This window comes from Globicephala melas, chromosome 9 (genome assembly GCF_963455315.2).
Source record: "Globicephala melas chromosome 9, mGloMel1.2, whole genome shotgun sequence".
Taxonomy (NCBI): Eukaryota; Metazoa; Chordata; class Mammalia; order Artiodactyla; family Delphinidae; genus Globicephala; species Globicephala melas.
In genome coordinates this window covers 84,435,279-84,458,295 of record NC_083322.1, presented here as the reverse complement: position 1 = coordinate 84,458,295, position 23,017 = coordinate 84,435,279, and the positions used below count along the sequence as shown (strand labels likewise).

Below are 23,017 nucleotides of genomic sequence, written 5' to 3'. Positions count from 1 at the left end.
GCAAATACACCATGTATAAGTCATTTATATGCAAATGCTATGCCGTTTTATATAAGGGACTTGAGCATCCTTGTATTTTGGTATCTGTGGGGAGCCTGGGACCAATATCCATAGATACCAAGGGACAACTTTATTGACCTTTGCTTATCACAATGCTGTAAGCCCTCCAGAGGCAGGGACTCAGTCACATGGGAAATACCCATACGTATTTGTTCAAAGGATGTATGAACAATTGAAAGAAGGAGCTTTCAGAATCTGTGTTTTGACCCTATGTTCCTTATTGTTTAAACCAAATTTAAGCAAGATGTGTAAAAAGTTTTAAATTTGGTTTCAGGATATATGTCAACCAGATTTGACCATGATCAAATAATATAAAGTATATGTAAGTGCCTTGTAAACTCTCTATTATACAAATATAATCTTTTATTATTAATTGTAGTAGTTATCATTATCACCACCATTGTCATCATAATGGTAGAAGAGAGAAAAAAATGAAACACAGTGGTAAGTTCTTCATAATGAATCTAGGAGAGAAGCCGCTGAGCTGTTGAAAATGTATTTAATGGAGAAATAAGGCAAACAATTTTCTGAAAATATCACTGAGGGGTTAAAGACCCCAAAAGTGCTGCCTTTTAGGAATTCTTATAGGGTGTTAACGCTGTTTTTTAATTCTCTGATTTTGATAAATAGTTCTTAGAAAAGGAACCTCTTTGAATGCTCGGCAGATAATCCAAACCCTAAACCAGGACAGAGAGATGACCGCAAGTGTGGCAACAGACAGAAACACAAAGAAGAAGATTTTAAAGACAAGCTGGGTGAAGCAAAATATTTCCTATGAAGGGAGAAATAAGCACAACCATTCTATTTTCATATGCTGGTTTGACTGCTCAGGCAGGAAGAGGAGACTGGAGAAATATCTTAAAATCATCCGCCTGAGCAAGAATAGAAAGCTATCATTTGCAGCTCAGCTAGTGGCTTATTCATTTGCTCAGAAATCGCTTATGTTAGGTCATGAAGTCAGTTTCCCTAGTTGACTGAAAAATAAACAAAAGCAAATCAAAAAGAAAAGTTTCCATTGTGGACCGATGTAGGCTGTGATTTTCCTTCCCTGGATGTAATTGAGAGAAAATGAGGGATTATTATTCTGCATCCTTATCTAATCAGATATATTTTCCAGATGCAAGCGTTGGTCTTTGTGCGATGACTGCTATATAGGCACACGATAACCACTCCTTGTTTTCCTGAAGCTGGCCTACTTGCAAATTGCCTTTGCATTTACTTTGTGTGTGTGTGTGTGCGTGCGTGCGTGCGCGCACGCACGTGCACATCACTTCCAGACCTGATGTTAAAAGTGTGAATTAGAGTGAAATTGAAGATAATTTACTGGTGGGACTATTTCAGAGGTGTGGGCAGGGTTAAGACAACCAAAGAGGGCTGTTGAGGCACTAAGTAAGTATGGCAGATGCCATTACCATCTCTCGTCTGGAAGACCCTGGGGGAGGATAGAAAGTAACAGGGGCCTAGTGAGAGCTGGAATCGGGAAAGACGGGCCACCTGACTGGAGCTGTAGTTGTCAAGGAAGGAGCACTGCTGGCCCAGAGCACTGAGGCAGGGAGCAAAAGGGGTCAGAAATGCGCCAACCTCTCTGTGGCAGACAGAATCACGTCCCCTCAAAAGACATTCACATCTAGGCCCTGGAATCTGTGAATATGTTACCTTACATGGCAAAAGGGACTCTGCAGGTGTAAGTTAAGGATCTTGAGATGGGAAGGTTCTCCTGCTTCTCTGAGTGGGAATCACGAGGGTCAAAGTCTGAGACAGAGATTTCAGGACAGAGGTCAGACGTGAGGGAAGATGCTCTGTTGATGGCACTGAAGATGGAGGAAGGGGCCACAAGCCAAGGAATGTAGGTGGCTCCAGGAGCTGGAAAAGGCAGGGAAACGGATTCTCGCCTAGATCCTAGAGAAGGAACTAGACCTGCTGGTAAGACAATTTGTTTTTTTTTTTTTTTGCGGTACACGGGCCTCTCACTGTTGTGGCCTCTCCTGTTGCGGAGCACAGGCTCCGGACGCGCAGGCTCAGCGGCCATGGCTCATGGGCCCAGCCGCTCCACAGCATGTGGGATCTTCCCGGACCGGGGCATGAACCCGTGGTCCCCTGCATCGGCAGGTGGACTCTCAACCACTGCGCCACCAGCAGGGGGCAAGAGAGTGTGGGTGATGCAGACATAACGATCAGTCCCCCAGGATACAGAACAGGGAGAGGAGGAAAAAGAATGGATCTGAGGGAAAGCAGAACAAAAGAAGCACCAACACTGAGGTGGGATGGGCACAGATTTTAAAACAATGAATGAGTGTGACATATGAAGGCTGCTGTGGTCTGAATGTTTGTATCCCAGCCCCCCAAATACACATTTGAGATCCTAACCTCCCAGGAGATGCTATTTGGAGGCAGGGCCTTTGGGAGGTGATTAAGCCAAAAGGGCAGAGCCTTCAGGAATGGGATTAGTGCCCTTATGAAAAGAGATCAGAGAGCTCCCTTGTCCCTTCCACCTTGTGAGGACACAGGACCAGGAAGTGGGCCCTCATAAGACGTCAGATCCGCTGGTGCCTTGATCTTGGACTTCTGGCCTCCAGGACTATGAGAAATCCATTTCTGTTGTTTATCAGCCACTCCGTCAGTGGTATTTTGTTATAGCAGCCTGAATGAACTAAGACGAAGGCTTTAATTCAGAAATAACTTAAGAACAAGACATAAAAATCAGGTGGTGATAACCTTGCCCATAATGGAGAAGCTATTTTTGGAAGCCTTTATTTATTTATTTAAGGTTTTTTTCTTGATGTGGACCATTTTTTAAAAATATATTTATTTATTTATTTGGCTGCTCTGGGTTTTAGTTGCGGCACATGGGACCTTCATTGCTACATGAGGGATCTTTTAGTTGAGACATGCGGGCTCTTAGTTGTGGCATGTGGGATCTAGTTCCCTGACCAGGGGCGGAACCTGGGCCTCCTGCACTGGGAGTGCAGAGTCCTAACCACTGGATCGCTGGGGAAGTCCCTATTTGTTTTAATATTTCATTTTTATACGGATAGTCTCTTAAGATACTGTTATAGAAAGAGAAGTAGCATCAGGGTTACTGAGTTGAATGTGCTTTTTAAAACTGCTAAAGATTTCAGAGTTGCCTTTGCATCTAGTCAGCCTCCAAGCCCCATCAATCCCACCCCCACTCTGTCTCCAGCCTGTCATTTCCCATTTCTCTTGCTTCCCTTTCCCATTCACCACTCCTCTCTTCTCCTTCTTTTGGACCACATGGCTGCCATGTTTTGAAGCTCGCCTCTGCTTTGGTCTCTGTCCTCTTCAAGCACATATGCTCCTCCTCCAAACTTCTTGAACAGCATCCAGACTGCTTGACATCCTGTGAAGATCGTCCAGGATCTTGTGCCCCCAACCTTGCAGCTCATCCCTGCCACTCTCTTGGGTTTAATCTGGCCAGCTTCTCATTCCTCCACTCTTCATCGGGTGCTCCCATCCCTGCATTTTTTATCTTGCCATCACCTCTGCTAGTTTTTCTTGCCATTCTCCCCAACTCCTCCAGTCTTATCTTGTAATTGTACCCGTTCTTCAAGGCTCCCCTCAACTCCTCCATGAAGCTGTCTCTGGTCCCTCCGGGGGGAGATGTCACCACCTTTCTCTAGGCATCCACTGCACACTGGCCATGCCTCTCTTACAGCTGTTACTGCACCCCTGCCTCTTATTCTAGTCATTTGTGTATTTATTCCTCGCCCCACCACTTGTGCACCTACTAAATTATAAACTCCTGGAAAGAGGGATTATATCTTTGTACCACCTAGTAATAGCAAACACACTGCCTTAAAAACAATAGATAATAAAAATTTACTTGTAGTGAGGACAAAAATGATTACTGTGTAAGGTATAAAATGATTAATGGGAGGAGAGTCCTTGAGGGAGTTGAGGGTGTGTGGGAGTTTGACAGAGAGGGTGCTTTGGGGTCAGAACGCTTTGAGGGCAGTTCTGTGTTCACGATTGTTTTTCCACTGTTGACTAAGGTGACTAGCACAGGATAAGAGATTCATTAACATTTCTTAAGCGAATGGATAAATGCTGCCTACTACATTTCGGCCAAGGATAACCTTGAATTCTGTGACAACAAGGGCTAAAAAGAAGTTCGTAATACCTGTTACAATATAAAGGTGAAAAAGTATATAAAAGTAAAAACAATACAGTCTTCTTCCACTTGCCATGAGAAGTAAGCTTAGAAATAGCAGGGCTTTGCCAGGAACCAGCTAAAGAAGACCCAGCCACAAGGTGGAAGCACCCCTTTTCTTTCTGATATAACCACACCTGTGCTGGTAAAGCTGGCTGAAAGCAGACAAGAAGCACTGGAAAATAAATTCAGATGAGACATAATTATACCCCCAAAGTACAGTTTGAAAGCAGAGATCATGATTTACACTTGTACAATATCCTTTGTAGCATCTAGCAGCACTGACTGGGTGTGTGTGTGTGTGTGTGTGTGTGTGTGTGTGTGTGAGAGAGAGAGAGAGAGAAATGATTGGCTGATTGATTGATTGATTGGGGGTTAAAGTAAATAAAGGAGGTAGTTGCTAACAATACTCCCACTATACACACTAAACCATACACAGGGCCACTGAGGGCCAGGAGCCCATCTTACTAATCTCTTCATCTCTGGGTTTCTATTATCCTCACTTTAAGGCAAGGACTCTGAGCTTGAGGGAGGAATAAGGCTTTGTGAAAGGTCACATAGCTTATAAGTGGAGGTCACAAGACAAGACACAGGTTCTCTGATTCCCAGACCCAGAGCTCCCTCTTCTTCTCAAGGCTGCCTCAGCATCGTTGAGGAGGGGAGAGTGGCACACTAGAGGGTTTTTACTTAGTTCAGAGTTCAAGCTTCCTTCTATAGAAACACGAAACTATTTAAGATGTTTGTGACTTATTATTAACCTTTGGGCTCTTGTTTAAAAATATACACATAATCATGTGTCACAAATAGCTCTGAAGTCCAGGTTCATTCGAGCATGAGGAAGACGGTATGATTAAAGGTGTAATGAGAAAACCTCTAACTGTAAATAGATCTAGTTAGTACTTCACGTTCTAAACTTCCCTGATCACTTCAGCTACGTTCTCTGTGAATCAATGTTATGTTTACAGTGTCAAAGTTTCAGATCAACAGAAAAATGGATGTCCTTGGGCCCGATTTTAATATGCCCAAGGAGTCTGTATACAGGGAAGAAAAACTCATGTCTCTGGGGTCGACGACCTTTGTTTGGTCACATTGAAAATAGTCTTTAATAGCTTAATTTTAAGAAAGCTCTCCAGAGGATCTTTACTCATTGCCACCATATTCAATTATACTGGCAATGAATGTGTGGATTATAATAGTTTTTCTATTGATATGCTAACACTGAATAAATAGAAAGAGTAGCATTGTATCACTATCATTTTGATGCACAAAATAAACATTATGCACTTTATTTTCTTTTACTATTTAAAGTCACATATTGATTACTTAAATTTTACAACTAGGAACGTAGCCGTGTCTAAAAATCTTGTTTCCGTTCAAGTTAATTCAGATTGTCCACCCATGCATGAGAACAGCTGAGCTATGAAACTGGGCAGCATGTTTTCTGGCAATAATGAGGAGATAATATTCTTTAGGAGTATTTAAGTGACATCAGCATTGATAGGTTAATTGGAAATAAAAATGTAAAGCTTTCTTAAATCACTAGAATGAAAAGCCTCTGGTTTATTGTAGCTTCACAATGCACTTTTTGAACTCTTCCCACTTTGCAGTTTACGTTAATAACTGTCTGATTAGTGTAACTGCAGCTGTTCTCAGAATTCCCCGTACATGCCATAGTAAATCAGCCGCTTTCAAAATGAGACTTTCCCACCTATATCCTGATTCACAATCATTTTGCTTCCTCTACTCCTTTACCAAATTCTTGAAAAAATGACCCCTGCATCCAATGAAATGCAGAGAATACTGGGAGAAAAGAAATGCAATTTGATGTGAGGTCATGAGAGCTGACTGCAGTTGGGAACCTGATATGAGACATCCTCCATCTTCAGAGCTCAGGGTACCACTTGCTGTTATTATTAAATATAGCATAATTAATAATAATTTTCATGATTAATATTTTGAAAAAGTCAGGTAAAGTGATACAACTCTGGCCTGCATCTTAACTAGACTCAAATTATTTTCAGTTCTCTATGTGAACATTTACACTGACACTACTCCATACATGCTTCTAGATTTCTATCTGTATACTAACCTCTCATTTAATGGCCCAAGATCTTGTTACACAGTTGTGAACCACTCAGATGAAAAAATAGACACTTCAAAATAATTAGCACTTACTGAACACAGTTTTATGCCAGATACTTTCTAGGCATGTTAGAAGCATTATCTCATTTAATTCTCAAACAAACGAATAAACAAAGCAAACATACTCCCTATGAGCTAGAGAAAACAAAGAAAAAATCCTATTAACTTTGGGAAATGAAATCACACTTTTTTTTTACACTGGGAGCTGATTAACTTATGAATACCGCATAGCGACTGTCATTGGTACCAAGATGGTAGGTTGATCGCTGCATGGTTAGTTAGCTTGAGTTCTCCCATGCCACTGACTCCTTCATTTGGGCTGGACTGGCTTCTTTAACACTTCGTGTGGCTGGACATTCAAGAATGACTTGGATCCACTTCATGATGCTTCCTCTGATCCTGTCTTCCACTTCCTTAAGTGTATGTTCTGTGTTTTTGTCCTTGGTTCCTACCTTGGACTATGACCCTCGTCATCTCTCCCATTCGCTTTCTTACATTTCCTAGTAATCTTTGGATACCTCTCGGTGATGGCCCCTCAAGTGTGCCTGAGTTCATCGTTATATTGCTACTTTTGGAAGCTGACCCTTCCTGTACTGTCTCTGTTCAGTCTTGCATTGTTTTTGGTGTGATGCTGCCTCGTCATTTTACGAATATGGGCCACTTGTCACCAAAAGGACGGAGTATAAACGTGTGAATGGAAACTTCCAAATTCATCACCATTCCTAGAAGAACAATTCTGCAGGGTTGCCCTGATGGAGAATACTTGTTTCCTAATCACCTACGTTTTCCAAGGATATCACATTATTAATGTAACTTGTTTGATTGAATTGTTTCTAGTCACTGAGGTATGAAATGTGTGATTGATTTATTTTTCCAATAACTGTTACCAGCTGTGCTGTTAACTCCCCCTCCCCTTTCCTGCTGGGTAGTATTACAATTCCATTATTTTTCAGCACTTTTAGCTATTAAAAATTGTAGTACAGTTAGCATTGCAACCTTATCTTCAATAAGTGCTTCCCCTACCCCCTGCCCCTCTAGGCTGAAGGCTTGAGCACATAGGCAGGGAAAGAGTCTTGTTCTGCCCTCTCCCCAACCCCTCACTCTTCCTCATCTCTCCAGTCTGCTAGAGAAGCTCTGACGGCAGGGTAATGTAAGGCAACGTTCTCTGGAGCAATCAAGAGTTACTGGTGGTGGGCTTCCCTGGTGGTGCAGTGGTTAAGAATCTGCCTGCCAATGAAGGGGACACAGGGTTGACCCCTGGCCCAGGAAGATCCCACATGTCGCGGAGCAACTAAGTCCGTGAGCCACAACTACTGAGCCTGCGCTCCAGAGCCTGCGAACCACAACTACTGAGCACGCACACCTAGAGCCCGTGCTCCACAGCAAGAGAAGCCACGACAGTGAGAAGCTCACGCACCGCAACGAAGAGTAGCCCCCGCTCGCCGCAACTAGAGGAAGCCTGCGCGCAGCAACGAGGACCCAACACAGCCAAAAATAAAAACAAATAAATAAATAAATTTAGAAAACAATGAGTTACTGGTGGCAGGTCTGTTCTCCTCTTTTTGCTTCTGTTCTCTGTGTGGCACATCTTAATCTTAACTGAGTGTTTACTTTGTGCCGGGGCTATTCTAGGCGCTGGGGATGATGGTGGGAATCAAGGAAGACAAGATTTCTGACCTCAGGGAATTTAAATTCGTGGACATCCAAATGCTGCCTCTCTCCTGAGGATGTTTTGGGTCACTTCTCTGGAAGACCTGACGCGGAGTTTCCTCTCCACATTGTAAGCCACAGTTGAGGCTGGTCTCTTCCTTTTCCATTCGGCTTCCCTTTCCGCCACTATGGATAATACAACCTATAGCCTCTTTTAGCAGGGGTCCCTTTGGCCAGAAAACATCACTCCAGAGAGTTGGCTTAAGCCTCAAATCACCTTCTGTAGTGTCCACTCAACCTACGGGAAACGGTGGGAGTGCAGGCTCACCCAGAACTCCCTCTCTTTACTTTTTATCTTTCCTCTGTCTTTTTCTCCCTTCTCCAGCTTATCAGGTCTCTACCGATTCAATAGCTCAGCCACTTTATAGCATGAAACAGTCATGGGTCTTTCATGGGGTAGAGGGCAAAGATGGTTCAAGCATCCTCAATCATGAAGGAAGGCAACAGGACAAGCCTAATACCTCTTTCCCTCATGGGCGTTGGTTAGGGAAAAGGGATGATTAATGCTTCACAGACTCCTTTTTTTCCCAATGAGAGCTCTTGTTTCTACTCTGCATTTGGAGAGTGTAAGGAAGGACAAATCAGTGGGGCTGGTTCTGTGAAATAGCAGCTCCCACAGCAGGCCCCACCAATCACTGCTGGCGACTCTCTAAATGGAATGTCGGGAACTTAGTCTTTTATCCTCAGCTGCGGCCTGAGTCACCATTTTCTAGATAATTGGAAAGATCCAAGCTAGGATCTTACATCACACCACACAGAGAGGAATAAAAGAATAAAAACAGGGAGCTGAGTGGAGCTGTGGACTGTCTATTAATTTTACTTACTCATCTTCACTCTGGATAATTGAAAAGTGACCTCATTTTCATTTCTTTTTTAAGTCCTTATTAGACAAGAGTTTCTAAAAGAAATGGGTCACTGACTAAAATGTGCATAATATCTATTTATTGTTAGACTTTAATATGCCAGGTTTTATTCTAACACAATGTTTTGATTTTTAAATTGTGATTGTTTACATTTGATAATTTATGTTGTGAAGGCATGATGGACACTGGAGAGGGAGACAGTGTAGCAATGTGATTAACACCATGGGCTGTGGTGGGATTAGGAGCCCTGGGTTTGTATCTTATGACTAACATCACTAATTAGCTCAGAGATGTTAGACAAGTCATGTAACCTCCATAAGTCCCAGTCTCCTCATCTGAAAATGGGGACAATGATGGTGTCTATCTCATGATGCCTATCTCATAAGACTGTTGAGAAGTTCATATAAGAAATGCATGCAGGGCTTCCCTGGTGGCGCAGTGGTTGAGAGTCCGCCTGTTGATGCAGGGCACACGGGTTCGTGCCCCGGTCCGGGAAGATCCCACATGCCGCGGAGCGGCTGGGCCTGTGAGCCATGGCCGCTGAGCCTGCGCGTCCGGAGCCTGTGCTCCGCAACGGGAGAGGCCACAACAGTGAGAGGCCCGCGTACCGTAAAAAAAAAAAAAAAAGAAAGAAACGCATGATGCAAACTTAGTATAGTGCCTGAGCCATGGTAAGCATTCAATAAATGTTAGTTCGGTTAAATTTTATTCAATAGGAGACTTTCAAACTCACTTTAAACTTGAATATATAAAATACTAAAGACTGGGGTTGTATTCTGGACTGAAAGGTAACGTTTGGAATTTTGGGCTCTATGGGTTTAGAGTAGGGGTTGGTAAACTATGGCCCTCTGGTCAAATCCAGCCCACTGCTTTTTTTTTTTTTTTGAGGTACGCGGGCCTCTCACTGTTGTGGCCTCTCCCATTGCGGAGCACAGGCTCTGGACGCGCAGGTTCAGCGGCCATGGCTCACGGGCCCAGCCGCTCCGCGGCACGTGGGATCCTCCCGGACCGGGGCACGAACCCGTGTCACCTGCATCGGCAGGCGGACTCCCAACCACTGCGCCACCAGGGAAGCCCCTGCTTTTTTTATTAAGTAACATTTTATTGGAACACAGTCATATTCATTCAGATACATATTATCTATGGTTGCTTGGTAGAGTTGAGTAGTTATGTCAGAGACTATATGGTCCACAAAGCCAAAAATACTTACTCCCTGGCCCTTTATACAAAAAGTTTGCCCACCCATGGACCTTTAAATTTAGGAAAGAAAACTACTTGTCTTGGATGACTTTTACACTAACAGATCTGTGGGTAGGCTGCAGTTCCCACCTGACTTTTTGAGAATCCTCTCTGATTAATGAATCTATTATAAAAATTTTCTTTTGTTTGTATTTAATTACATACTATTTAAGAACATTTAAGAGTTGAGAGCAATAAAATTTCTATCCTTGTACTCACCACCCAGATTTTAATGAAGTTAATATTGTGTGACATTTGCTTCAAACTCTTTGGCATAAAAAAGAAACTCTTATGGATAGAGTTGGAGTTCCCTGCATGGCTTGTGAATTCATTCCCCTCCCCATAAAGTAACCACTATTCTGTAGTTGATGCTTGTTCTTCTTTTTTTGGTTTTTATAACTTTTACTTCATATGTATATATCCACAAATAATATATAATATTGCAAACTTTACATTTTACATAAATATCATTACATATGTGACTCCGTACCTTGGTTTTTTACTCATCATTATGTTGTTGAAATTTACTCACGTACTGGATACAGTTCATTCATTTTAACTGCTATATAATACTCCATTATAGAAACATTCTTTAGTTCACTTTGTCGTTGTTGTTCTATTGATGCACATTTAGGATTTTTTCCCCCCAACTGCCCCAGTGTTTGCAATTAAAAACCATGCTGCAGGGCTTCCCTGGTGGCGCAGTGGTTGAGAGTCCACCTGCCGGTGCAGGGGACACGGGTTCGTGCCCCGGTCCGGGAAGATCCCACATCCCGCGGAGCGGTTGGGCCCGTGAGCCTTGGCCGCTGGGCCTGCGCGTCCGGAGCCTGTGCTCCGCAACGGGAGAGGCCACAACAGTGAGAGGCCCGCGTACCGTAAAAAAAAAAAAAAAAGAAAGAAACGCATGATGCAAACTTAGTATAGTGCCTGAGCCATGGTAAGCATTCAATAAATGTTAGTTCGGTTAAATTTTATTCAATAGGAGACTTTCAAACTCACTTTAAACTTGAATATATAAAATACTAAAGACTGGGGTTGTATTCTGGACTGAAAGGTAACGTTTGGAATTTTGGGCTCTATGGGTTTAGAGTAGGGGTTGGTAAACTATGGCCCTCTGGTCAAATCCAGCCCACTGCTTTTTTTTTTTTTTTGAGGTACGCGGGCCTCTCACTGTTGTGGCCTCTCCCATTGCGGAGCACAGGCTCTGGACGCGCAGGTTCAGCGGCCATGGCTCACGGGCCCAGCCGCTCCGCGGCACGTGGGATCCTCCCGGACCGGGGCACGAACCCGTGTCACCTGCATCGGCAGGCGGACTCCCAACCACTGCGCCACCAGGGAAGCCCCTGCTTTTTTTATTAAGTAACATTTTATTGGAACACAGTCATATTCATTCAGATACATATTATCTATGGTTGCTTGGTAGAGTTGAGTAGTTATGTCAGAGACTATATGGTCCACAAAGCCAAAAATACTTACTCCCTGGCCCTTTATACAAAAAGTTTGCCCACCCATGGACCTTTAAATTTAGGAAAGAAAACTACTTGTCTTGGATGACTTTTACACTAACAGATCTGTGGGTAGGCTGCAGTTCCCACCTGACTTTTTGAGAATCCTCTCTGATTAATGAATCTATTATAAAAATTTTCTTTTGTTTGTATTTAATTACATACTATTTAAGAACATTTAAGAGTTGAGAGCAATAAAATTTCTATCCTTGTACTCACCACCCAGATTTTAATGAAGTTAATATTGTGTGACATTTGCTTCAAACTCTTTGGCATAAAAAAGAAACTCTTATGGATAGAGTTGGAGTTCCCTGCATGGCTTGTGAATTCATTCCCCTCCCCATAAAGTAACCACTATTCTGTAGTTGATGCTTGTTCTTCTTTTTTTGGTTTTTATAACTTTTACTTCATATGTATATATCCACAAATAATATATAATATTGCAAACTTTACATTTTACATAAATATCATTACATATGTGACTCCGTACCTTGGTTTTTTACTCATCATTATGTTGTTGAAATTTACTCACGTACTGGATACAGTTCATTCATTTTAACTGCTATATAATACTCCATTATAGAAACATTCTTTAGTTCACTTTGTCGTTGTTGTTCTATTGATGCACATTTAGGATTTTTTCCCCCCAACTGCCCCAGTGTTTGCAATTAAAAACCATGCTGCAGGGCTTCCCTGGTGGCGCAGTGGTTGAGAGTCCACCTGCCGGTGCAGGGGACACGGGTTCGTGCCCCGGTCTGGGAAGATCCCACATCCCGCGGAGCGGTTGGGCCCGTGAGCCTTGGCCGCTGGGCCTGCGTGTCCGGAGCCTGTGCTCCACAACGGGAGAGGCCACAACAGTGAGAGGCCCGCGTACCGCAAAAAAAATAAAATAAAAAAAAAAATAAACCATGCTGCAATAAATGTAACTGTAAATGTGTCTCCTGGTGTATATGTGCAAAACAGGGTACACACACAGGTCAGTGGAGTGCTGATTTGGAGGGTGTATGTGCATCTTCAAATGTATCTGATGTTGCCAAATTGCTCTCCAAAGTGGCAGCACCAATTTCCTTTAACACCAGTAGTGAATAAGAGTTCCCAGTTCCCTACATCCTTGCCCATGTTTGGAATTGCCAGACTTTTCAACATTTGCCAATCCGATGGAGAGAAAATGCTCTTATTGCTTTAATTTGCTTTTTCCTGATGTTGAACATCTTTGTAGATGTTTATTAGCCATCTGGATTTCTTCTGTCATAAATTTCTTCATCATGTACATTGTCCATTTTTTTGCATTGGATTGTCTTTTTGTTATTAATCATAAAAGCTCTATATTATGTATATGTTCAGGATAGCATGCTTTTGTCTGTTTTATGTGTTGCAAATACATTCCCTTAATGCGAGGCTTGTCTTTTCACTTGGTTCATGGTGTTCTGTCATAGAGATGCTTAAAATTTTAATGGAATCACATTTATCAGTAATATTCCTTTACGGTGGTTTGAGCATTTCGTGATTTGTTTAAAAAATCCTTTTTCAAGCCAGATGAAATACATATATTTTCCTCTAAAGGTTTTTGTAGTTTGCTTTTCACATTCAATCTTTAATCTACCAGGAGTTGATTTTTGCATATGGTACGAAGTAGAGATTTATTTTTACCTGTATGGATAACCATTTGTCCTAGCACTGGTTATCAAGAATCTGTCCTTCATCCCCTGTTTGTAATGCTGCCTCAACCAAATACAAGTCTCCATCCCTGTTGGTCTCCTTCTGAGCTTCCCATAGTGTCCTTTGGTTAACTTGGCCTCATCAGTGCCAGCATTCCCATTGTTTTGATTCCAATAGCCCTTTACATAAATCTTGAAACCTTACAAGACTCGAGGTTTTTAGAGTCTTACACTTACCCTCATTTTCAAATACAAATGATTTCTAACATCTTTAGGTTACATACAGTGAATAATTATCAGAATTTCAGGTTTAAGAACAATACCTACACTTAATCTTGCCACTGCACTTGTAAAGTATCATGAAATGTATTATGAACCAATTACTAACTCAAACATGTTAATTGTAATTTGCAGACAAAGGTTTTATTAGAAGTTAACCCATAGCTGTTTTAAGAGGTCTTCAGGAAATAAAAAGTATTTTTTGGAAGAATCATATAAATAACAGTTGAATTATTTTAACCATCCTGTAATTTTCTTAGTGAAATATTTAGGAAACAACTGAGTTATAAAGGATTAACCATGTTCTTGGCCTTACATTGTATATTTTACAATAGTGGCCCACTTAATGCTCCTTTGCCTATTCTAGCTTATTCAAAAGTAGGTTTTACCCAGAGGTATGCATCAGAATTACCTGGGGAACTTTGTTTTTTTTTTTCAGTACGCGGGCCTCTCACTGTCGTGGCCTCTCCTGCTGTGGAGCACAGGCTCTGGACGCGCAGGCTCAGCGGCCATGGCTCACGGGCCCAGCCGCTCCACGGCATGTGGGATCTTCCCGGACCGGGGCACGAACCCGTGTCCCCTGCATTGGCAGGCGGACTCTCAACCACTGCGCCACCAGGGAAGCCCCCTAGGGAACTTCTTAAAGCCAATCTGTCCCTTTTCAAAATTAGATATTCTCAACAATTTTTGAAAGCAATAATATGTCACTAAAAAGGTAGGATTTTGCCTGATAGAAGAGCATTTATGTCATCTATTATTATGATCTATACAGAACCATATAAAGTATGAGCTTCTGTAAGCTCTTCTTCCATAAGCCTCCTTGCTGCCATCAAGGAGCAGTATCTTTGTTAGCACAGAAAGCGATCCCATACCTTTTTTGGCCCGTTTCTCTAACTATGGCCACGTTCTCTTGGGCATTTCCAATGTATTTCTATTTTCTATTGAGTTTACCTTTTCTAAATGTAAGTTTTATTGCCATTTGGATACCTGGGAGCTAAATGGAACATTTACATGGATTTATTTCATTCCAAGACACTTTGATGTGCCAGTGATAATACTGTGGCCAATTTTAAAAGGCCAGCACAAATGAGTGGGAATATAAACAACCAAGAGTTTAAAAACTCTGTGATTCACTGATTCCTAGACTCTTCTTACAGTGACAACGTTCTTAGATGATGACATTCTGTGTAGTTTCCCATATGACACATCTGAGTTGCTTTTTTTCCTCCAGAGGCTTCTCTAATTTACCTTCAGAAATTTAAAGAGCTCAGACATGAGACATACCTATCCCAAAGGAGCCTGTCTATTCAGTACATCCCTCTAGGGGCCAGGCTGGGAGGGTGCCATGTTGTACTGTGTAAGTTTCCCACCAGTGCTCTACTGTTCAAGGTCACTATCTCAACTCCTAGTAGACATTCAGAAGGGCTTCTTTTCCCCACAAAAGAGTCTGAACCACAATCTGAATCACACAGCCCTGCATTCAGCGCTGGGTTGTGCTTGCTCCAAATCCTCCTTGGGCCCCCTCATTTTAAAACAAAGTTTGGTCCCAGACCTGAATGACATCCACAACACTGTTGACCTCTATCCCAAGTAGGACTCAGACAATTCTGCAAGACAAGTAACTAAAACAAAAGTTATCATAGGATCACCAAATGCACCACATGGATTAGTCATAGAATACAAGGCAAGGGCTAAGCATACCTACCCAATAATGTTTTTTTTTCCCTTTCAGTAAGCAATGGAAAGTCTTTAAGAAATGAAATTTTACTTGAGAAAGGCAATAAATGATATATGAAAACAAAGTTGCTTTGCACATGAAAAGATGTTCAACATCACTAATTATAACAGAAATGAAAATCAAAACTAAAATGAGGTATCATCTCATACTAGTCAGAATGGCCATCATCAAAAAGTCTACAAACAATAAATGCTGGGGAGGGTGTGGAGAAAAGGGAACTCTCTTGCACTGTTGCTGGGAATGTAAATTGGTACAACCACTGTGGAAAATAGTATGGAGGTTCCTTAAAAAACTAAAAATAAAACTACCATGTGATCCAGCAATCCCACTGTTGAGCATATATCCAGAGAAAACCATAATTCAAAAAGATACATGCACCCCAATGTTCACTGCAGCGCTATTTACAATAGCTAAGACATGGAAGCAACCTAAATGTCCATCGACATTTAGGAATAGATAAAGAGGAATGGATAAAGAAGATGTGGTACATATATACAATGGAATATTACTCAGCCATAAAGAAGAATGAAATAATGCCATTTGCAGCAACATGGATGGACTGGGAGATGATCTAGAAACAGACTCACAGATTTTTGAAAACAAACATGGCTACCAAAGGGGAAACGTGGCGGGGAGGGATAAATTAGGAGCTTGGGATTTACATACACACACTACTACATATAAAATAGATAACTAACGAGGACCTACTATATAGCACAGGGAACTCTACTCAGTATTCTATAATAACCTATATGAATAAACAATCTCAAAAAGAATGGATATATGTATAACTGAATCACTTTGCTGTACACCTGAAACTAACATAACGTTGTAAATCAACTATACTCCAATAAAATTTTTTTTAAAAAGGCAAAGCTGCTTTGACTGAAACAGAGGTATGGGTATGAGGTAGTACTCAGGTTCCTGCTCACTTTATCACCATCTATTGTAGCAGCTTCCATTTCTACCCTAGGGGAGTCTCTGGAGTCCTGAGGATTATCTACCATCTTTTCTATACGATAAAAAGGCATCTAGGGGATAGGGCCATGTCTTCCATCCTGTTCCACGATACTCCCTTTGCTATCTGAAATTCTTCCTCTTTCCTGATAGCAACCTGTTGAAAGTACATCAGGACCCCACTCACATATCACCTTCTCTAAGAACTCTCTCCAAGACAAAACTAATCTTCCTTATGGCAAACGATTGGTGCTTCTATTATAGCTATAGGGACTGCTAGTCTCAGATATTCTGAAACATTCCTCATTTCTAATATGAGATCCTAATATGCTCTTGGATTCATTTATTTGTCAGATCACACTTCAATTTTTGGCTTGGAAAATACTGTTATGATAATTACAGCTCTTATTGCATCCAACTTAGTTTCTGAGTTATTGATCCATGTAATTGTCATAAAGTATGTATTAAAGTAATTGTCATAAAGTATTTCCAAAGAACAGGGATTGGGTCATGTCATCCAAATCAATCATTATTCCACTTCCTCTCTCTCTTTTTCATCATCACTCTTAAACAATTTATTGATGACCGAGAACACACCAGGCAGTGTTGTGCACTTACATGAATTATCTCATTTACTTATTTTAAAAACTCTTCAAGGTAGGTATGTCTTGATCTCCATTTTGTGATGAGGAAGTTGAGGTTACTCAGCTAGTAAGTGACTAAGCTGGGATCTGCCCAAATCCAGGCTCCTTCCCTTATGCTACTCTGCCACCCACAGTGCTCCCCAGTGTTTCCCTGCATGTTCTAGAAATGTTTATTCTGGGAAATACTGAATTAATACGTCCTCAATTGCTCAAAATTGAAAGCATGGAATAAGCACACGTGAATATATTGAGGCTGGTAACTGAAGTACTTCCCTTTCATGCTTGCATGATTCAGAAAAGAACTTTATACTTGTATTCAGTGCCATCTTAACTCACTCTGGTGGTTGAAAAGCAAAGCTAAGAATCCACTGAAAGTTTCATTTTACTGCCAGTCTGTGGTTAAGGAAACTGGCACCCCAGAACACAACAGATACTTCTCCACGATTTATGATGTCTCAGCCATGCTGGATTATCTGAATGCAGGCTGGGATCAGTTCCACACTGTGGAAGGAGGCCTGTCCCTGGCTTCCTACAATACTTCTGGAAGGTGTACTATTAGGCTACTGTGGGCCAAAACAAAACTGGCTGGCCATTGACAGTGTTCCCTGATATCTACGAGTTCCAGTCTCTGGCTGTGTATAGGAAGAATAGAGCAGGGGAATAGCTTATGAGAACATCTGCAGAGGATGGGATGGGGAAGGGGAAGTATCCTATAAAATGGAGGAAAAAGCCATTGTGCTCCTTGGTACAGGGCTTTCTTCCTAGTGTTATCAGAAGCACAGTGTAAGGTCAGGGGCACTGGGAGGTGTCCAACAGCCATGATATTCTGACCCTCCTGAGCACCCAATAGGGAGGAAGTGTTGTGCTAAGACAGTGGAGGATACAGAGATGATTATGATAAAATATCACACCCCAAGGTGTTTACAATCTAACATACTAAATTAAACTACACACTGAAATGAACTAAGTGCTGTGGTTAAACATCTTTCAGGATGAATCTCTACCTCATACCATATACAAAAACCAATTCCTAAGGGGTTGTGGATTTAACCGTGACGGGTCCAACTTTAAAACCTCTAGAAGAAGTATGACCGTAACATAGGAAAGGATGTCTTAAATCACCAAAATGCAAATAATACAGAATATTTATATATTTGATTATGCAAAATTTAAGAATCTGATTTCATCAAAAGGGGTCATAAAGGAGAGGGAGCTGCCACAAACTGGGAAAAGATATATGCAATGCATGTAACCAACAAAAATACAATATCCATCATGTATAAAAATCAATAAGGGAAAGGCAACAATAATAGAAATGTGGGCAAGAGACATCAACGCACATATCACAGAAGAGGAAAGTGAATAACTCAGACACATAAAAATATGTTCATTAGTACGCTGGAAGAAAATTAAAACCATAACGATGTAGCATTTCACATCTACTACACTAACAAAAATTTAATATTGATTTTTTTTTTTTTTTTTTTTTTTTGCGGTATGCGGTTCTCTCACTGTTGTGGCCTCTCCCGTTGCGGAGCACAGGCTCCGGATGCGCAGGCTCAGCGGCCATGGCTCACGGCCCAGCCGCTCCACGGCATGTGGGATCTTCCCGGACCGGGGCACGAACCCGTGTCCTCTGCATCGGCAGGCGGACTCTCAACCACTGCGCCACCAGGGAAGCCCTAATATTGATTTTATATCTAATTTTCACAAGGATATAAAGCAACTTATTATATACTGTACGTAGGAGTAACTATATTAGTACAAACACTTTGGAAATTTTTCTGGCATTATTTAGTCATTTTGAAGTTGCCCAGATCCCAGGACTTTGCAAATCTACTCCTAGGAATAGATTCAGGAATTATTTCCTGAGAGACAATGTTGCACATGTGTACCAGGAGAACTTTAAATGAAATGTTCATAATGATGAGGTTTCTAATACTAAGAAATTGGAAACCACCCCAATGCCCATCAACAGGGAATAGATCAATAAATTCATATTTGTATTATAGGAAACCAGGCAGTAGTGAAAATGAATAAACTACAGTAACGCACATTAACATGGGTGACATTCCCAAACTATGTTGAGCTAAAAAAGTCAAGAAAATACAAAAATATATAATTCTATGTTGGTAAAGTTCAAAAACGTAAAATGAAACAGTATATTGTTGAGGGGTATATCCACATGTGGTAAACTATAAAGAAAAGCAAAGGAATGATAAACACAGATTTAAGGGGAGGAGTTACCTGAGGCAGATAGAGGAATGGAGGGAGAGGAGATAGAGAAGGCTTTAAATATATTGGCATTGCTATTTCTTAAGCTGGGTAGTGGTTTGTGGGTACTTATTTTATCATTGTTGTTTAAACTGCACATATATATTCTATAATCTCTTTTCTACTTTACAATATTTCATAATAAAAAAATATATTCAAAAGTGATGGGAGTACTTTATCTGAATGGGGGTGGGGGTGGGAGTGGGAGGTAGGACTTGGTGAAGCCTTCATGAACTGGTTCCTGAAAGATGAGCAGGGTTTTAAGGATAGACATGGACAGAGAGGAAATTCCACTTGGGAAGAAAAGGATGAGGAAAGACACGAAAGTGTGAAATAGCACTGCGTGTCCTAGAACTAGCAATGGTTGGAGTATAAATTGGGGGGATAGAGTAGCTTGTGAAGAAGGAAAACTGTATTAGGCCAGACTGTAGAAGAACTTCCAAAAATAAAAAAGAGAGAGAGAGAGAGAGAGAGAGAGAGAGACCATACACAAAACAACTAAAAACAAAAAATTTCAACACACTTAGATCTAACCCTGCAAGCCAAGGGAGGTTACTGAAAACTTTTGAGGAGACAAGATATTTGATGACACCTGCAATTTAGGAATATAATTTGGGTGGCAGTATGAAGCATGAACGGGAGAAATTAGAGACAAGTGGGACCCACCTGGATACTGGAATAGTTCAGGCTAACAAAGATGAGGGTGTGTATTGTGACAGTGGCAGTGAAATGAAAGAAGAGAACACATAATTTGGCATCTGACATAAGTTTCCTTAATGTAGATGTCCATTTCCAGAAAGACAGAGATTGAGGCTGTGTGTCCTGGCTTCCTTCAGGCCATCCCCTGCTTGCGACCCAGCATACTCCTGAATTAGGTAGCTAATTCCAAGCAGTGACTCAGCAGTTTGCTCCCCAATTCCCTTTGGTATCAGATACACCTCCCAGTTTTCCTTGCCCTTTCTCTTTGGAGCTAGGAAGGCAATATTTAAAAATGACCCAATATTCAATATTCATTAATATTACTTCTCTTTGCTTCCTTACATTTGACCTTAACTTTTCTTTCTGGGATCAATCATTCTTCTCTCAAGGTCTCCTACAAAGCAAAGTCATGCTAATAGGTTGAGGAGTCTCCTTTTCTTCCTGCAAGAGACTAATATTGCTGACAGTGTCCTAGTGGTGTAGTCATCCTTTCGGCAGATAATTACACAAAGACATGAGACACTAAGATGGCATCATGTCAAGAAATGCTGGCTCGTTTGAAATGGAAAATGAGTGCCTTGCACGTCCAACAGGCAGCCGGAAATTCAGGTTAGGCATTTAGAAGGGATGTCAGTCCACACCTCCCAAAGTTAGCCAATAATGAGACGAGACTGCCTTGCAGATGGTGCTGTTTTATACAGGGTCAAGAGGCAGTGGATCCCAATATACAGAAGAAGTACTTCTTGAAAAACAAGTATCTTGTCAAGTTGAATCAGCCAGGAGTCAGACACAGTAATGATCTTTTCATCCCAGAGAAGGAGGCAGCAATGTTCCGCAGGCAGGAACAGAGGCCATTTCTTTGTTCAATAGCGCAGGTGCCAGGAAGCAGCCCCAGGGAAAGGATGGGCTGTGGTGTGAGGATGCTGTTTTGCCAAAGGGGTGATATACCGGGGCACCTCGGAGAAGAAACGTGAATGGCCTGGAATCACATTTGAAGAATAGAACACCTGGCTCTTGACAGCTTCTGAATTGCTCTGCTGTGCAAACAAAATCCTATGTGAATCACGATCAAGATGTATTTCATGCCCATTTTTCTGATTAAAACTGAGAAGTGGAACAGTAGACAGCAAACCGAGTGACTCTCTATCCACCCAGCAGAAGAGCTTTAGGTCTGGGGGAGAGAGAGGATGACGAATAACTTCAGGCAGACCGCCAATTTGCATGAACACTGGGAAGACATTTCGTAAAAATGAAGAGGAAAGAAATCTTGATTTATTCTCAGGTAAAGACAGAAGTGATGGCTTAGTATGAAAGAGGAAACTATTCTCACAGATCCTCCCCTCATTGAAGAGGCAAATAAAATGTGTTTGTCAGACCACAGCAGTGGTTTGTAAATGTTCTCATTCTTTTCCATAGACAAAAAAAAAGATGAATAACTAAAATGCAAAGATTCTCCTCACTTCTAATTTATTCAATTTCTTCTGTGTCTTTCCCCACCAAGATGCAATCCTGACACTAACCCTTTGATTCCTTACCAAACCTTTAACGAGCCCTCATGGGAAGCTGCTTTTGAAATGGTTCAAAGTTGGGCATCCAGCAGAAGAAGAAACAGAGCAGAGCAATGGAGCCCTTCCCCCACCCACCCCCGTGGGATAATGAACCTTGAATAATTGACAATGGAGTCTAGCGCCAGTGGGCCGTCTCCGCTGCCTACGGCTCCCTTCCTTCTCTAATCAAGGCAATGCTCTCCCTCATTCCTGAAAGGAACTTGTGTAGCACCTTTAACACAGCGTTCATAGGTCAGACTCTGAAAAGAGAAAGGTAATGGATTTGATCTTTGTGAGAGGTTTTTCTTCTCCTTCATAAAAGGCACGGAGCAGAATCAAACAATAAAGGAAAAACCTCACATTTGCAGATGGTCTGAAGGGTGATTCAGAGTGATGGCTGAGAGACAATGGGTGGCTGAGTGACACGGGCTGTGATGACATGTAAAGGCTCTCGCTTTATGCAGGGATAAGCTTTCTGTGTTTACTGAGTGCCAGCGACCGGAGGTGATGAAATATTGGGCAGGTGATCTTTGCAGTGCAAGATCCCCGAAATGATCTACCCGAGCCCAGACAATCGCTTTGCTCCTCCAGCTGGACTGCTTTATTCCTCTCTGAAGCACTTGTTAGCTAGCTCTCTTCTCTCATGCTTTCGATGTTATCAACTCCTTACCTCATTTATCTGCATTGACCTCATGGGACTCAGCTCTGCAGAGTTTGAATATTCTGCTAAGCTCTGGTTTTCCTATCATTCGACCAATTGCACTGCTCCCCTGTGGACCTTTTCTAACAGGCTCCAGCACACCTGTCTCGTAACCCTTTATTCTGCCATGTTTTGCATACCTCATGCTTTTGAAGTTCTTCATTATTTCCTGTTTGACCTTCTTTTACTTTATTTTCCACTCTTACCTTGTCATCCACATTTGGTGACAGGGAGTTTACAGGTGAGGAAAACAAGGTGTGAACTGTATAAAGATTAAAGGCATTTAAAAAAATGTCAGGCACAGTAAGGTTTTACATACACTATCTCACCGACGCTGCAAAATCTACAATAATTAAACACAGCCCAAAAAGGATGGTGCGTTTACAGTGAGGCACTAGGGCATAAAAAGCTCACCGTGAGTTAGAGTGAATTTGTCCCTTGTATTCATATACTTAGTTATCTATGAAATCCCACGTCCTGGCTCATCAGGAGCCTTTGTGGCCATGTACTTAGTGAGCCTACCTGTCATGTTCTGCACGTCAAAGGCTTCTTTTCATGCATTCATTCAGCAGTAAATATTCACTGAGCACCCACCACGTGTCAGGCACAGCACAGGGCACAAGGGTACAGTGGGGAGCACACAGCAACATGGTTCCCGCTCTCACAGAGCTTATTCTCTGGAGAGACAGACTTTAAAACGTAATCACACACAGAAATGTAAAACGTGCACCATGAAAGACGCTACGAAGCAGATGTGAGAGCCTGTGACAGGCGGGCGGGACCTGATTGGAGAGGGGAGAAGAGAAGCCTTATCTAGGGACGAGATGCTTCCGC

At 41.8% G+C, this 23,017-nt stretch overlaps 1 protein-coding gene across 14 annotated transcripts in view; it reads right to left on the bottom strand.

Annotated features, from left to right (window-relative positions):
* Window positions 1–23,017, bottom strand: part of MAGI2 (membrane associated guanylate kinase, WW and PDZ domain containing 2) — a 1,362,215-nt gene that overhangs the window by 96,673 nt on the left and 1,242,525 nt on the right. The window lies entirely within an intron of this gene.